This window comes from Symphalangus syndactylus, chromosome 24 (assembly GCF_028878055.3).
Source record: "Symphalangus syndactylus isolate Jambi chromosome 24, NHGRI_mSymSyn1-v2.1_pri, whole genome shotgun sequence".
NCBI classification, from domain to species: Eukaryota; Metazoa; Chordata; class Mammalia; order Primates; family Hylobatidae; genus Symphalangus; species Symphalangus syndactylus.
The window spans coordinates 21,628,359-21,644,064 of record NC_072446.2 but is presented as its reverse complement, the minus strand read 5'-3'; the positions used below and the strand labels follow the sequence as shown (position 1 = coordinate 21,644,064).

At 40.9% G+C, this 15,706-nt stretch overlaps 2 protein-coding genes and 1 pseudogene across 3 annotated transcripts in view; 1 reads left to right on the top strand and 2 right to left on the bottom strand.

Moving 5' to 3' along the window:
* The window catches only part of DPM1 (dolichyl-phosphate mannosyltransferase subunit 1, catalytic), a 68,858-nt gene that overhangs the window by 15,131 nt on the left and 38,021 nt on the right, over nucleotides 1-15,706 (bottom strand). The window lies entirely within an intron of this gene.
* ADNP (activity dependent neuroprotector homeobox) overlaps nucleotides 1-15,706 on the bottom strand; it is a 40,999-nt gene that overhangs the window by 15,131 nt on the left and 10,162 nt on the right. The window lies entirely within an intron of this gene.
* Nucleotides 5,824-15,478, top strand: LOC134735849 (26S proteasome non-ATPase regulatory subunit 10-like; annotated as a pseudogene).

Here is a 15,706-nt window from a genome sequence, read left to right as displayed (position 1 = left end):
AATTTTTAAAATTTTTTTTGTAGAGACTAGGTCTCACTATGTTGCCAAGGCTGGTCACAAACTCCTGGACTCAAGCCATCCTCCCGCCTTGGCATCCCAAAGTGCTGGGATTATAGGCGTGAGCCACTGAGCCGGGCACATATCTACTATATTTTGAATACTTAAAGCAGGCAGGCAAAATAAGTACTCTCTGATTTTCCCAGTTTTTAACGGGACATTTTGACTATGAGTCTAATCTGGCATAATTCTGATAAAACTTAAAAAAAAAACAGTTCAGTAATGAACTTAAAGTTGAAAATTAGAGAAATAATAGCAATCAATTATTTCTAAATCAAGTGTTAGTGCTTTTCTCATTTTGATGTTGAACATCTGAAAACAGAAAAATGCTTACCGGTTCATCATCACTACAGTTTTGAGTGCCAGGGTAAAGAGGTTTTTGTTGAATTGGAACTGTCCTGCCTACTGCTACGGTATTCTTAAAAAAACAAAACAAAAACCAAAAACCTTAAGTTTCTGTATACTCCCCCAACTAAATACAGTAATGATATGTAACTCGACCAACGCATGCCCCCACTCCACCCCTGCCTGCGACATACCTGGGCAAAGGTACTCAAAAATGTTAACTGGTACAGACTTTAAGGAGGATCCTTTTGAAAAAATGAAAAGCCTGTATGTGTGTAAGGGAACTCAAAAATTATTTTAATGACCTAATACATTAAATTAGAAATTCATATCAACTTTCCCAAGTTCCTTAAAACAAAAGTTTGTCTTTAATGAGAAAATAAAATCAGTAAAACTTGGGCAGTTGAGAATATGTATGGTTTCTAATGAGATCGTAAATGCTTCCCATAATATGGTAAAAATTTACCAATTTAATAATCCAAATCTAACACAATTTCGCAGGATATAAAGTAGTTCTAAAACCCGAAACAGCAAAAACAAAAGGCAAAGCACCAGGAATTAAAATTTAATATATGCAAATCCAGTTTTCTAATTAATAAAGGCTGTTACTCTGTAATACCAATATCATCTGTAAATGGCAAGTCAACTAATCCAAATGTAATAAAATGCTGCCTCATTTATTATTCTAATCCAAAATCAACATTAACTATAAAAAATGGAAAGTAAAAGGAGAAAGAGTGACATCTACCAAAATCAAAGAGTAATCCCTAGAAATTTTGAAATTGGGTATGTTACTCTAACTTAGAAGTCTCAAAATATTCTATATGAAGCACCAAAGTCTAATTGGGGCCCAAAATAAAAAGTATTTCAAAAAAACCTTTTGGGTCTTATCATACTCAAGATAGAATTGCTGCTCACTATGAAGCAATGACTATGATGTCCCCTGCCCTCTCTGCTATGCTAATAATCTGCATATTGTGAAGCCAACTACAGACTTAGAAGTCACTTCTGATATAAATTAAGACCAAATCAATTATTTTTTGTCCAAATTTTATTGCTAAATTGTTTTAAACCATCTTTTGTGGTGGCTTAAAACCAGCAAATTCTTTATCACTTGCTTAATTTAAAACAGTTACTACACGCTGGGCATGGTGGCTCATGCCCGTAATCCCAACACTTTGGGAGGCCGAGGAGGGCAGATCACGAGGTCAAGAGATCGAGACCAGCCTGGCCAACGTGGTGAAACCCGACTCTACTAAAAACACAAAAAATTAGCTGGACGTAGTGGCACGTGCTTGTAATCCCAGCTACTCGGAAGGCTGAGGCAGGAGAATCACTTGAACCCAGGAGGCAGAGGTTGCAGCGAGCCAAGATCGCACCACTGCACTCCAGCCTAGCGACAGAGTGAGATTCCGTCTCAAAAACAGACAAACAAAAAACAAACACAGCTACTACAAACCAGGTCTTTTAGAGAGAAGCACATGCTAGAAAAATATTTCAGAAATACGGAAAAGTGTCACAGGCTAATTCTGAAGAAACCAGGTATTAAAATGAATGCCCACAGATACCTAAGACTGGGAAGAGACATCTTGTTTCTTTGTTCATTTCATAAACTCTCTACGGGCCAAAATTCAGTTCTTTGGGAACTTCCTGAGTTAACTCTGCTTCACACTTCATAACAGATGTGTCCAGAAGCCAGCCATTAATGGTTTCCCTGCCTCCTGGATGAGTGGCTCAACAATCTCAGAAAAAAAAAGACATACAGATTTGGAAATGCAACCACCACTGGGGTCATTAGTCTATAGAAAACATAAAAAAGAATCAAGCGGCAGCATGGGGGAAAGAAAAACCCATTCTCCTAAGTGCCTACTCACAGCTTAAAAAGTCGGTTTAAGACATTAAGATGAAGCATCTCACTGCCTGGTAGGTATTTTTTTCTGAAAAAGTTTGAGTATGCCCATAAGGGAACTTAGTTGTAAGAAACTTGTAATTTATAAAAAGCGGTATTTCAGCCATGGAGTTGGTGTTGGGTTTACTTATCTATTTTGAATTTAAAAGGCTTATAAATAAAGCAGTGACACTGCTTACTGGCAAATGCTGTATCAAAAAATGTTATTTTGCTGTAGGCTTGGCAACTAGGAGGAATCTGTATTTTTTTTTTGAGACAGGGTTCCACTTTTCTTTTCTGAGACAGTCTCACTCTGTCACCCAGGCTGGAGTGCAGTGTCACGATCTTGGCTCACTGCAAGCTCCGCCTCCCAGGTTCACAACATACTTCTGCCTCAGCCTCCCGAGTAGCTGGGACTACAGATGCCGCCACCATGCCCGGCTAATTTTTTGTATTTTTAGTAGAGATGGGGTTTCACCGTTTAGCCAGGATGGTCTTGATCTCCCGACCTCGTGATCCACCCATCTCAGCCTCCCAAAGTGCTGGGATTACAGCCACTGCGCCCGGCATTCTTCACCATGTTGGCCAGGCTGTTCTCAAACTCCTGACCTCAGGTGATCCACCTACCTCAGCCTCCCAAAGTGCTGGGATTACAGGCATGAGCCACTGCGCCTGGCCAGGGTTCCACTTTTCATCCAGGCTGGAGTGTAGTGGTGCAATCATAGCTCACTGCAGCCTCAGCCTCAACTTCCTGGGCACAAGTCATCTTCCCACCTCAGCCCGACCAGGCAGCTGGGACTACAGGTGCACACTACCTAGACGCCTGGCTATATATATATATATATATATTTTTTTTTTTTTTTTTGTAGAGATGGGGTGTTGCCATGTTGCCCAAGCTGGTCCTGAACTCCTGAGCTCAAGCGATCTGCTGACTTTGGCCTCCCAAAGTGCTGGGATTACAGGTGTGCACCACCATGCCTGGCCAGGAATCTATGTTCACGTTAAGTCAGAACATTCTACATCTTTCAGTGTAAAGATTATAATGCTCTTCATATGCATATTTCTGACATTCCTAATAACCTTGGAAATTCCATAATCTCCCTTTCTCCAAAACAAAGTATGCCCTCCATGCATTTGTTCATGGAGATCATTTCTCTAAGATTTTCTCCATTTACAGCTGAAGTAACAGTCATATGCACTGGCACCTTCAAAAGCATTTGCAAAGATTTTTCTGTGTTTTTTTGCTTTAAATACTTTTCTCAGTAGATAAAACAAGCACACAATTCAGAAATATAAGCAAAGAAGGCTTCCTTCTCCCTCTTATCCCTCCAGCCACGCAGCTCCCCATCCCAGAAGGGGGCCACTGTTACCCTTTCTTGTGAGCTTTTTGAACTATAACAAGCCAAACAATTCTTTGGAAAAAAGTTTCAACCGAACTCTATCAGTCACTCATTAGGGGTGATAAGAAAAAGAACAGAATGACCCTATGTTTCTTTGCGTCTACTGCTTGCTGTTAAGAAAGGTAAGTTCAAATCAACAGCTGGCTCCTGGGTTCATTAATGTTATCTAGGCTGGGTGCGGTGGCTCACGCCTGTAATCCCAGCACTTTGGAAGGCCAAGGCAGGCGGATCACGAGGTCAGGAGATCGAGACCATCCTGGCTAACATGGTGAAACCCCGTCTCTACTAAAAACACAAAAAATTAGCTGGGCGTGGTGGTGGGCACCTGTAGTCCCAGCTACTCGGGAGGCTGAGATAGGAGAATGGCGTGAACCCAGGAGGCGGAGCTTGCAGTGAGCCGAGATCGAGCCACTGCACTCCAGCCTGGGTGACACAGCAAGACTCTGTCTCCAAAAAAAGAAAAAAAAAAGTTATCTATTTGATTCTCCTTTACAAATCTGGACAAGGGATCCATACTTAAGTAACTGAGGGGTGGGAACAGAATAGATAAGAAATTGTCTCTGCCTGAAATTCAGGGCCCTTTCCTCACTTTTGAATGCAAAGAGAGCTAAAAACTAAAATATAGATAATTATTACTCTTAGGGATAAAGAAACCTTAACACTAATGCCAAAAATTGTCCCAGAGATGGGTTTTGACGTGCGGAAGGATGGGTGTATGGCCTCCCCATATTTGCCTCTTGGTAGCTAATCCTTTCTCTTTTGCCTCCTTATCAGATGGCCATTAAAAAAAAAAAATTTGCCAGGCGTGGTGGCTCACGCCTATAATCCCAGCATTTTGGGAGGCCGAGGCTGGCAGATCACCTGAGCTCAGGAGAGTAGCCTGACCAACATGGAGAAACCCCGTCTCTGCTAAAAATACAAAATTAGCTGGGCGTGGTGGCGCATGTCTGTAATCCTAGCTACTAGGGAGGCTGAGGCAGGAAAATTGCTTGAACCCCAAAGGCAGAGGTTGTGGTGAGCCGAAATCGCACCATTGCACTCCAGTCTGTGGGCAACAAGAGTAAAACTCTGTCTCAAAAAATCAGATGAGCATCATTATTCCAATACCAAGGAGAACTAGCTCCCTTCAGCCAAACCTTTCAGCTCATGACATAAAAAGGGAAAATATCCAATTTAACAAACCCATATATTGTTCATCTGTTAGACAATCATTTTCACAGCACTTGCACTTAGCCACTCAACTGTGCTAGGAATAGAGAGATGAGTAAGACATGGTTCTTCCCCTTCAACAGTCCATTTCTTCCAGCCTAGAATACACATAGCCAGCCCTCAGTCAGTAGGGTTTAGACACTTGTTTTTGTCTGCCCAGCCTCCTCTTGGAAACGCCTCTGCCACGATTGATGGAAGACAGAAAGTCGCTTTTCCAGCAGAGCAGAGTATACATGACTCAGTTTGACTAGTTAAGAATATTTCATCTATGTAAGATAATGACCAGTAGAGCTGGACATGTCCCCCAAACAGGGATGACAGTGGCACTGAAAAGGAGAGTTGGGACCTGCCATGACATGAAGGAAGCAAAGGGAACAATTCCTATTGATATTGTTTAAGGTCCTCAATCCAGCTGTGCCTGAAGAACAACACTTGCCTATGCCAGCCTTTTCCAATATATAAACAAACACATTATCGTTTCTGCCTAAGCTAAGTTCACGTCACTCACAACCAAAAGTCTTGACAGACCGACTGGGCAGGGGGACACAGAAGAGAAAGTGAATAATTAAGAGGGAAGATAGGGTATTTATGCAAAATAATTACACTTGTGAACTGGGTCTAGTAGAAAGAATAGGAGTTTGTAAGATGAAAGTTACTCTAAAAAATGCTCTGGCTCCGATTTCATCAAGTAGAAAAACAAAAAACACTGTATGAAAAGAGTTAAACACCCTAAATTCTAGAAGAATTCAGAGAAAGCTCAATGACCTATTAATAACAGAATTAACATTTGCAAGTGTTTTATTTACGACTGAAAGTAACTAGGTGTGGGTGCAATCTCTCATACCCATAATCCCAGCATGTTAGGGGGCCAAGTTCGAGACCAGACTCAGCAACACAGCAAGACCTAAGTTTCTATAAGAAAGCATGGGTGTGGACCTGTGGTCCTAGATATACAGGGGGCTGAGGTGGGAGGATCACTTGAGCCCAGGAGTTCAAGACTGCAGTGAGCAATGATCGTGCCACTGCACTCCAGCCTCGGTGACAGATTAACGCCCTGCCTCTAAATAAATAAATAGAGAGTAACTAGCTTTTTGGTAAGCACATGCCATCTGATGAACTACATGTAAACATTCAATTATTATTTTTGAGAAAGGGTCTCACTCTGTGTTACCCAGGCTGGAGTGCAGTGGTATGATCACAGCTCACTGCAGCCTCAATTCTCCGGGCTCAAGCAATCCTTCTGCCTCAGCCTTGCAAGTAGATGAGACTAGAGGTACGTGCCACCACATTCAGCTAATTATTAAAAAAAATTTAATAGGGGTCCTCCCTATGCTGCCCAGGCTGGTCTCCAACTCTTGAGCTCAAGTGATCTTCCCACCTCGGCCTCGCAGTGTTGGGATTACAGGCATGGGCCACCGTGCCCAGCCAACATTCAATTTTGGAGACTACCACTGTTGAGTGAACTAGCCATACTCATTCCTATTAGTCTTTGCAAATTATACCCACATCTACTGATTAGGGCCCAAACATTAACGTTTTACTAATCCAGGCCCAAATCCTATTCATGTGCTTTCTTACAAAGAGTCAGACAGCTGGAATGAAAATCTGAGATTCATCTAGGCTCTAGACTACAGATAAATTAAAACCATATGCATGATATAGGTATCTGTGCAGAAACTTTTTCAGTTTAAGTCCCATCTATTTTCGGTTTTGTTGCTTGTGCTTTTGAGGTCTTAGTCATGAATTCTTTGCCTAAACCAATGTCCATGAGAGTTTTCCCCAGGTTTCCCTAGTTTCAGGTCTCACTTTGAGTCTTTTTTCTATCTTGAGTTGATTTCTGTATACAGTGAGAGACAGGGGTCTAGTTTCATTCTTCTGCACTATGGCAATCCAATTTTCCTAGCAACACTGACTGAAAAAAGGTGTCCTTGTACATTATTTGGGTGATGGATACACTAAAAGCCCAGATTTCTTTTCTTTCTTTTTTTTTTTTTTCTGAGACAGTTTCACTCTTGTTGCCCAGGCTGGAGTGCAATGGCAACACCCAACAGATGACAGTCCCAGTTTAGCAGTCTCAAGGTAAGGTCTGCAGGATCTGGCACACCAAGAATTAGTAGAGCTTGTCTATGGTAGTTCTGCAGAGCTACCACATCAAGGATGGCACCATATAGTCTGTATTTTTAGGGGCAGAAAAAAAAGCAGAAAAGCATTTACTAGTATCATCTGAAAGTAAAACAAAACAAAGACAATACAAACAAAAAGATAAACCTGTTTTAGATAAGCAAAAGACAACCCAGCTACCTCTGAACAGGCACAGATAAGCCAGAAGAAAAAGCTAGCCTCTAAGTCCAACTTGTCTAGATTATATTTTAAACTACTCCAAGTGAGAATCTAGTGTGTCATAGTGTGTCCCACTTTCCTCCAACTGCAGGTGTAGCTTTGCTACTTTATAATGTTGGGGAACCAAAACCTGAACATATCCCAAAGTGATGACTAATGTATCAGTTACACTAGTGAATGCAAAGCTTTCATTTCCACTAAGAAAAGCATATCTAATATTGCACTGAGAGCTACACAAGGATCGTTACTTCTTCCTGGTTAACACCTAAACATAAGCTGCACTTAGCCTAAACTAGTGATTTTCAAACCTTATTTTTTTTGAGACGGGAGTCTCCCTCTGTTACCCACGCTGCAGCGCAGTAGCATAATCTCAGCTCACTGCAACCTCTGCCTCCCAGGTTCCAGCGATTCTCCCACCTCAGCCTCTCGAGTAGCTGGGATTACAGGCACGCGCCACCCGGCTGGGCTAATTTTTTTATATTTTTAGTAGAGATGGGGTTTCAGCATGTTGGCCAGGCTGGTCTCGAACTCCTGACCTCAAGTGATCTGCCTGCCTTGGCCTCCCAAAGTGCTGGGATTACAGGTGTGAGCCACTGCGCCTAGCTTCAAACTTTTTATTTTTAGAAGCTGTGAAACCCGTTTCCACAGGAATCTTAGGTGAAATATAAAAAAGATAAAAACTAGAGGTGCTCAGGTTGAAAGAGAGAAAAAAAGGTCCCCTGCCCCCAAGTACCTCCACGAAATAGTCACTAATCTAAACTAAGCCCATGATGCAAATTTATGCAAAAGTGGCAGGTTACTGAAATGTAAAATCTGGGCCTAGTGGGCAATCAAACCAAAGCATGAAGTTTGATGGCTACAGCAGAATTCTGATAGTTTACTGAAAATCTTCACCAAATAATATTAGTCTGATCAAAGTATGAAGTGATAGGGAATCCACAGTAAACCTAAAGGATCAGAAAATAAAGTTCACACTGTGATTTTTTAAAAAACATTTCTACCCTAAAGTTGTAAAGAAAAACACAGTCTCTCTGGGATTATCTTTTACCTGGGGTTGGGAGAAGAGTGTGGAATCAAGGGCTAGGAATGATGCTATTACTAGTGAAGAAAACGGCAGCTGTCAGGATGGGCGCCATGGCTCATGTCTGTAATCCCAGCACTTTGGGAGGCCAAGGTGGGCGATCACTTGAGACCAGGAGTTCGCGACCAGCCTGGCCAATATGGCGAAACCCCATCTCTACTAAAAATACAATAAAATTAGCTGGGCATGGTGGCACATACCTGCAATTCCAGCTATTTGGGAGGCTGAGGCCTGAGAATCGTTTGAACCTAGAAGGTGGGGGTTGCAGTGAGCAGAGATCACGCCACTGCACTCCAGCCTGGGCAACAGAGTGAGACTCTGTGTCCAAAAAAAAAAAAAAAAAAAAAAAAAAGGGTAGCTGTATTTTCCAAGTTAATAAAAATTAGGAAGACAATCAGGCTACTACAATACACACAATTTCATTTTTTGATAACATCAACCCAAGTTACTATGTAAGAACTTCAGATCCTTGATATTTAAATTACTCCAATTGATGCTGATGCAAGAATTTTTATATATATCTTATAACCCCCACTGGGGTTTAAGAGTAAGATTTTTGAAGTTTCCTTAAACCAATGATCTAACTAAAAAATATTAAGTTATGATGGCAATTTTCTAAGAGGGACAAGCATTTGATTCTCATGAACAGAATCAAAGCATCAGTTAACTGCTACCCTACCTGTGATGATACTTTTATTTATTTAAAGAACAGATTTTGTTATGTCTCTGTAGAAACATTTAGTACCTGTTAAGATAAAAACTAATCAGAAAGAAAACATCAATCCTGGGAAAGCAAAACAGAGGGGTGTGTGTCTAACCTTATGGTCTGCAACTTGGCCTACAGAGGGAAGCTGGAGGAGGTGAAGGAGAGGATTCTGGCCAATAAACCCCTGGCTATGAGAACTGACCAGGACAGAAGTGCATTGCACTGGGCATGCTCAGCCAGACATACATAAATTGTTGGACTTTTGTTTCAACTTGGAGTGCCAGTAAACGATAAAGACTATGTGAGATTGGTCTCCTCTTCAGACTGCTGTTTGTGCTGGCCAGAATGAGGCTGTAAAAGCACTTCTGGGAAAAGGTGCACAAGTGAATGCTGTCAATCCAAATGGCTCTACTCCCCTGCATCATGTAGCTTCCAAAAACAGGCATGAGATTGCTCTCATGTTACTAGAAGGTGGGGCTAATCCAGATGGTAAGGATCATTATGAGGCTACAGCAAAGCACCAGGCCATAGCCAAGGGTAACTTCAAGATGATTCATATCCTTCTGTATTACAAAGCATCCACAAACTTCCAAGACACTGAGGGTAACACTCCTCCACACGTAGCCTGTGATAAGAGTGGAAGAAGCAAAACTGCTGGTGTCCCAAGGAGCAATATTTACATAGAGAATAAAGAAGAAAAGAAACCCTGCAAGTGGCCAAAGGTGGCCTGGGTTTAATACTCAAGAGAATGGTAGAAGGTTAAACAGCTTGGATTTCTTCTTACTTTCTATGTTGTGATGCTGTCCCCAGTGTCCTGGAAAACTAATGTACTTGGGCACAGGACATCATCTACAAATGTTTCCTCACCTTCAAAGTCTTATAAATATGTTGACTATTGTTCCTGCTGAGGTTCTTGTTCTAAACTTACAGCTTGCTTTCTGGGCACTGAGTAACTGTTGACTGTTCTACTGTTGTCACATATTCTTGTATACTGAATTTCAGCTAATTCTGAGTAAGTGATTCCGTGGCTGTTGTTAATCTTCAGCAACCTCCGAGCATGCGCCTTGTATCAGTCTCTGAAACAGAATAGCTCCAATAGCAACAGGCTAGTTGTTCTGCTAGATGGTTCTAGGTGGACTCCGTGATGTTCCTCCATACAGTTAAACATCCTAACTTGTTTTTCAAGCTCACTCAGGCCTATGCCAAACATTTGTTTTTTTCCCCAACCATGAGATTTTATTTTTGTGATAGGAGGAATATTTACATATTTCAGTGGACCAAATTTTAAGTTGGGGGTTGTGCTCTAAAATAATGAAAAACAACTTTCCATGTACGCGTGTATTTTTTTTGATGAGCTATTTGCCAAGATAAAATGTATGGTTTTTTAAAAAGGAAGTTTTAAAGTACCTATATCGAGTCACCTTATATTGAAAAAATGTCAAGCTTGCGAAAATGGTTATGTAACAAAATGTATTCTGATTTGTATTTCAGAAACTAAAAAATAAAATGTTGAAAGAAAAAAACATCATTCTTGTATTTATGCATTTTCTTTCCTTCCTGCCTTTACCTCAGCAACATATTTAATACCTGTCTATATCACTCATTGAGTCAAAAACTGTGGTCACAGTAAAACCCTATTTCTTCTTATAGCCAATAAGCCCTTATTGTTCCTATTTTAGGATTGGCATCTGAAGTAGTGAACATACTTTATTTGCTTTACATGTGCCATTAAGCCCTACATTTAAATCAAACCAGTTGCAAAAAGGTTTATATATTTGTATTTTAAAAAATTAATCTTATACAGCTTTAAGACTGAGAGCCTAAAGCCAGTCTGGAAACAATCACCCCACTCTATCTTTTTCTAAAATACACCGCCCTGAACAGAGGTAGCTGATTTCCATTCTCCTATAAGCTTGGGCAAAAGAGCTTCCAGATGCCGGAAACTCTTCATAGAAAGGCAGCTCTGATGCCTCCTCCTTTTCCTCCCCTCCCCACCAATCCACAAAACACGTAATTCTTACTATCCAGGGGCAGAATGTTCTTCTGGATTAGCAGATAAAACTGTGCAGCAAGAGAGAGGTGAGAAAATAAAGTTTAGTATCCTCTTTCCTTAAGCTTATTGGAAAATGTACAGTAATACTGAGGCTAAAAAGGGGGGTGAGGGAGTTGGAGAACCAGGAAGATTAGAAAGAAAACTACTTTGCAAATGATGACACGTATGTACTGAAAGCTAAATCTGAATAATGAACATCAATTATATTGCCTAGGATAATCATATTATAACACTCTTAATAAAGATAAGAAGCAGGCAGGAAATGTAACCAGTTTCTGTATTCTTCTATTCTTACTAACTTCATTGGACTTTCACTATTCTCCCAGTTTGATAATAAAAGATAACCAAATACAAAACTGCCTCCAAAAATAAACAATGATTTTCTTCAAGTTTTTAACTGTTATCAATTATTCTTTATATTGTTTATAACTATTTCTTTAGTTGGGAGTGTAAATTTATGCAAGGCGAAAGATGGTATTTATCTAAATATAGCATTCTTTACAAAAATGTTTAGTCAAAGTAATATTTTTTGTCACTTTCCATCAACATGTGTGAATCCTTTCTACAAAAAAAAGACTGTTGCCTGATTACCTTAAGTAAGAGGGGGCACAAAATCCCACCAGGCAGCTCATTCCACACTGGACAGCTTCTGTTCACAAGTTTATGCTTTACAATGCTGTGTAACCTGCCCATAGCTCTCAGTTAGGCTATAAATTCCCTAGTCACATGACAGCCTTTCAAAACTTTAAGACACGCCCCTCTTCTCCCAGTTAACCAGGATCAGTTCTTCTCACCATTCCTTCCGTGATCTCACAAGGCCACTCTCCAAAGGATAAGCTCCAGCTTGTCAGTCTCCCTAGTTCCCTGGATAAACTGTTACTCGGATGTGACATGTTCAGGAGGTGGTCGAGTGAGACAATACTACTCTAATTCTGGACATTATTTTTCAATTAATGCTCCTGAAAAGTACATTTGTGTCAGTGGCATCCACTTCATACATATGACATAAAAAATATTTTTAAAAATATGCAGTGCCTTTTCAGAATTAGCTTGTTCAGCTGGTGAGGAAAGAGATAGTCTGGATGGAATCTAAGTAACAATCACCAGTCTTCAGTGTCTCCTCAATTGCAGGAACACAAGCATTCTGTTTCTGAAATGAGGGGGAAAAACAAAACAAAACCAAAAACTAAAAAACAAATGTCCAGTACAGGCCTTAGGAAAGTCAAAAGATTGAGATTCATCTTCCAAATCACACCATCAACTGAAATCTGTTATGAAACAGCAGCACTCCGAATCACTGAAAGAACCTAGGAGTTGCCTAATCTAAACTCTTCTCATCTTACAAATTAGCAGCTGAGGTGAAGCAACTGCTTGCCCATGAGTGAGCTGGGTCTCAAGGCCACCCTCCAGACCCGAGATGCAGCACTCCTCTCACTACCCATGCAGACCAAACTCTTATCTCTGGCATTCACTAAAAACAAACAGCAGCATGTTCCCTACATACATCTGAAAGTGTCAGAACTTCAATACCCAAGGTTGAAATGGTCTTCAAAAATTAAAAGGCTCAGCTGAAGCAGTAACACAGAGATTAAGAATGTGTACGTATCTCAAGTCAGTCAGATGATTCCATCACATCCAGAGAAGAATTCAGCTCTAAGGACACTTGTCTTAAATCACTCTTACCATCACCATGGAGGCCAAGAGTCACTAGATAGTCAAATCTGAAGAATCTCTTTCTGTCCAAATCATAATGGTAATATCTTGTAAAATGAAAACCACAACCTTGGTATGCTTAAATAACAGGCCAGCTTTTCAAAAAACAGATGTATCCTATGTCTCCCCTTTATTATCTTCCCATTGCGAATACACTAAGCATGTTCCTCTGAAAGTCCCTTGGGAAACTACAGGCTTCCTTTTTCTGAAAGGAGGGAGTTGGTAGGAGACTGGTCTGTTCTCAACTACCTCCAGGCTCCAGTCAAACTGGGAGAACAGTAAAAGTCCAAAAAGTTACATAAGCAATTGGGAAGCAGGAACACAGGACCACGCATAAACTTGTGTATCAATGTTCTCAGCAGTATTATTCATAATACCCCCAAAATAGGAACAACTGAAATCAACTGATGATAAATGAAATGTGGTCATATCCACATAATGGGATATGATTCAGCCATGAAAAATAATAAAGTACCGACACATGTTCCAACATGAATCTTGAAAACATTATACTAAGTGAATAAAATCAATCACAAAAGGCCAAATATTATATGATTCCACTCATGAGGTACTTAGAATAAACAAATTCATAGGAACAGAAAAGTAAAATGGTGGTTGCCAGGGGCTGGGTAAAGGAAGGAAAGAGGAGTTATTGTTTAACAGATATAGAGTTTCAGTTCTGCAAGGTTAAAAAAGACTAAAATGGTAAAGTTTAAGTATACTTTACAACAATTAAAAATAAACACATTCTTTTTTTTTTAAAGTGGCTACTGGGAAATTTAAGGCGCAGTATTGATTAGGGAAGCAGACAAAGTCTGCTTATAATTTCAACAGCAGGGTAGTCTGGGTTCAAAATCAGGGGCATTTATCACTGATGGGTCTCTTTACCAAAATGTGAATATTAAGCATTTGTTAATATTCCCCAGAAAAGGACAGAACCTCTAGAACAAACCGTGGATGTAACACAGCATTTTGAAGGTCTACACAAATTTCCAGACCATTTTTAACATTATAATCATTTAATATGAGTGGTAATACATTAATGGAACCTAGGTGGCCCCAAAATCTTTAAGTACTTAAAGAAAAAAAATGGTAGAGAGTTCACGTTATTGGCAAATCTGCTCCACTCCAAGAGGCCAGGAACAGGATATTATATTACTTTTGGCAATGAAGGCCCTGATTCACTCTGCCTTAACTAATAGATTTAATACAGCTGGGTTACTTCAGTGAGACATTCAACTACTTTGTTTTGCAAACTTGAGCATGTGGCAGTAAAGAAAAGATCTTCAGAGAATTCCCATATGTTAAAATTCCAAATTACCTTAAGTTTCCGCTACAAAAGTAGAAGAGCAAGAGGAGAGGTCCTGGGAAAAATGAAATGGAAAGCTTTTGAAAGGTAACCAGGTGTGGTGGTGCATGCCTATAGTCCCAGCTACTTGGGAGGCTGAGGTGGGAGAATGGCTTGAGTTGCAGTCAGCTATGATGGTGCCACTATACTCCAGCCTGCGTTACAAAGGGAGACCCTGGAACTTTGGTTTTTTTCCCTGCTGTATCTCTAACATCTATGTCAATGGCTAGAACAAAGCAGGCACTCAATAAATGCAGACTGAATGAATGAATCTCTGCCTAGAAAAGGCTTAGATATGACATCCAATAAATATTTGCAGTAAAACAGGCGATGTATCAGATGTGTCACAAACTAAATCCTAGGAGGCTTCATGTTTGGTTCATTCTCAGCAGGGAGGGTGGCAACAGCTGCTGAGTTGGGGCCATTAACTTAGATGGAGAATCTGCATTTACTGCAAAAGACTTCTGGCGCAGTTCCAGAGGCCGGAAAGCAAGGTGTTCTAGGAACTCCTTGCTCAACTCCACTGAGTCAGAATGGTTGCTATGTCAAGCTTCTGAGTAACAAGGAACGACATGATTGGAAAGGCAGGGTGAGGATGGGATGGGGATCTTGAATGTGAAGCTGGAGTCTGCTGCCATGTCTGGCAGGCACCAAGGAGATGTTGCAGATAACGAAGTACAGAAGGGACATGATTCTAATGGCACTTTAAGAGGATTAATCCAGGCTGGGCGTGGTGGCTCATGCCTGAAATCCCATTACTTTGGGAGGCCAAGATGGGCAGATCACAAAGTCAAGAGCTCAAGACCAGCCTGGCCAATATGGTGAAATCCCGTCTCTACTAAAAATACAAAAATTAGCCGGGAGTGGTGGTGTGCGCCTGTAGTCCCAGCTACTCAGGACGCTGAGGCAGAAAAATTGCTTGAATCCGGGAGGCGGTGGTTGCAGTCACTGTACTCCAGCCTGGGCAACACAGCGAGACTCCACCTCCAAAAAAAAAAAAAAAAAAAAAAAAAAGAAAGAAAAAGAAAAAGAAAAAAAGCATTAATCTGGTTGTATTCAGTAGGTCCCATTAAGAAAGGTCCAGAGGGCCAGGTGCAGTGGCTCACGCCTGTAATCCCAGCACTTTGGGAGGCCAAGGCAGGCAGATCACTTGAGGTCAGGAGTTTGAGACAAGCCTGACCAACATGGTGAAACCCATCTCTACTAAAAATACAAAAAATTAGCTGGGTGTGGTGGCCGGCGCCTGTAATCCCAGCTACTCGGGAGGCCAAGGCAGGAGAATTTCTCGAGTCCAAGAGGCAGAGGTTGAGATCGCGCCACTGCACTCCAGCCTGGACTCCATTTAAAAAAAAAAAAAAAAGGCCCGGAGGAAGTCAACTAGGTAAAAGAGTAGATACCAGACCTACTCAACCCTCAGAATTACCCGAGGGAGCTTACACCCATGCCACATCTTCTCAATCTAAGAGGTCTGAGAAACCATCACTGCCTTAGGTATGAGATAATAGGATACTGGGGTATAGTAAAACGAGGGGAAAAGAAAAGGTTCACAGGTGAAGCTTATAGCCT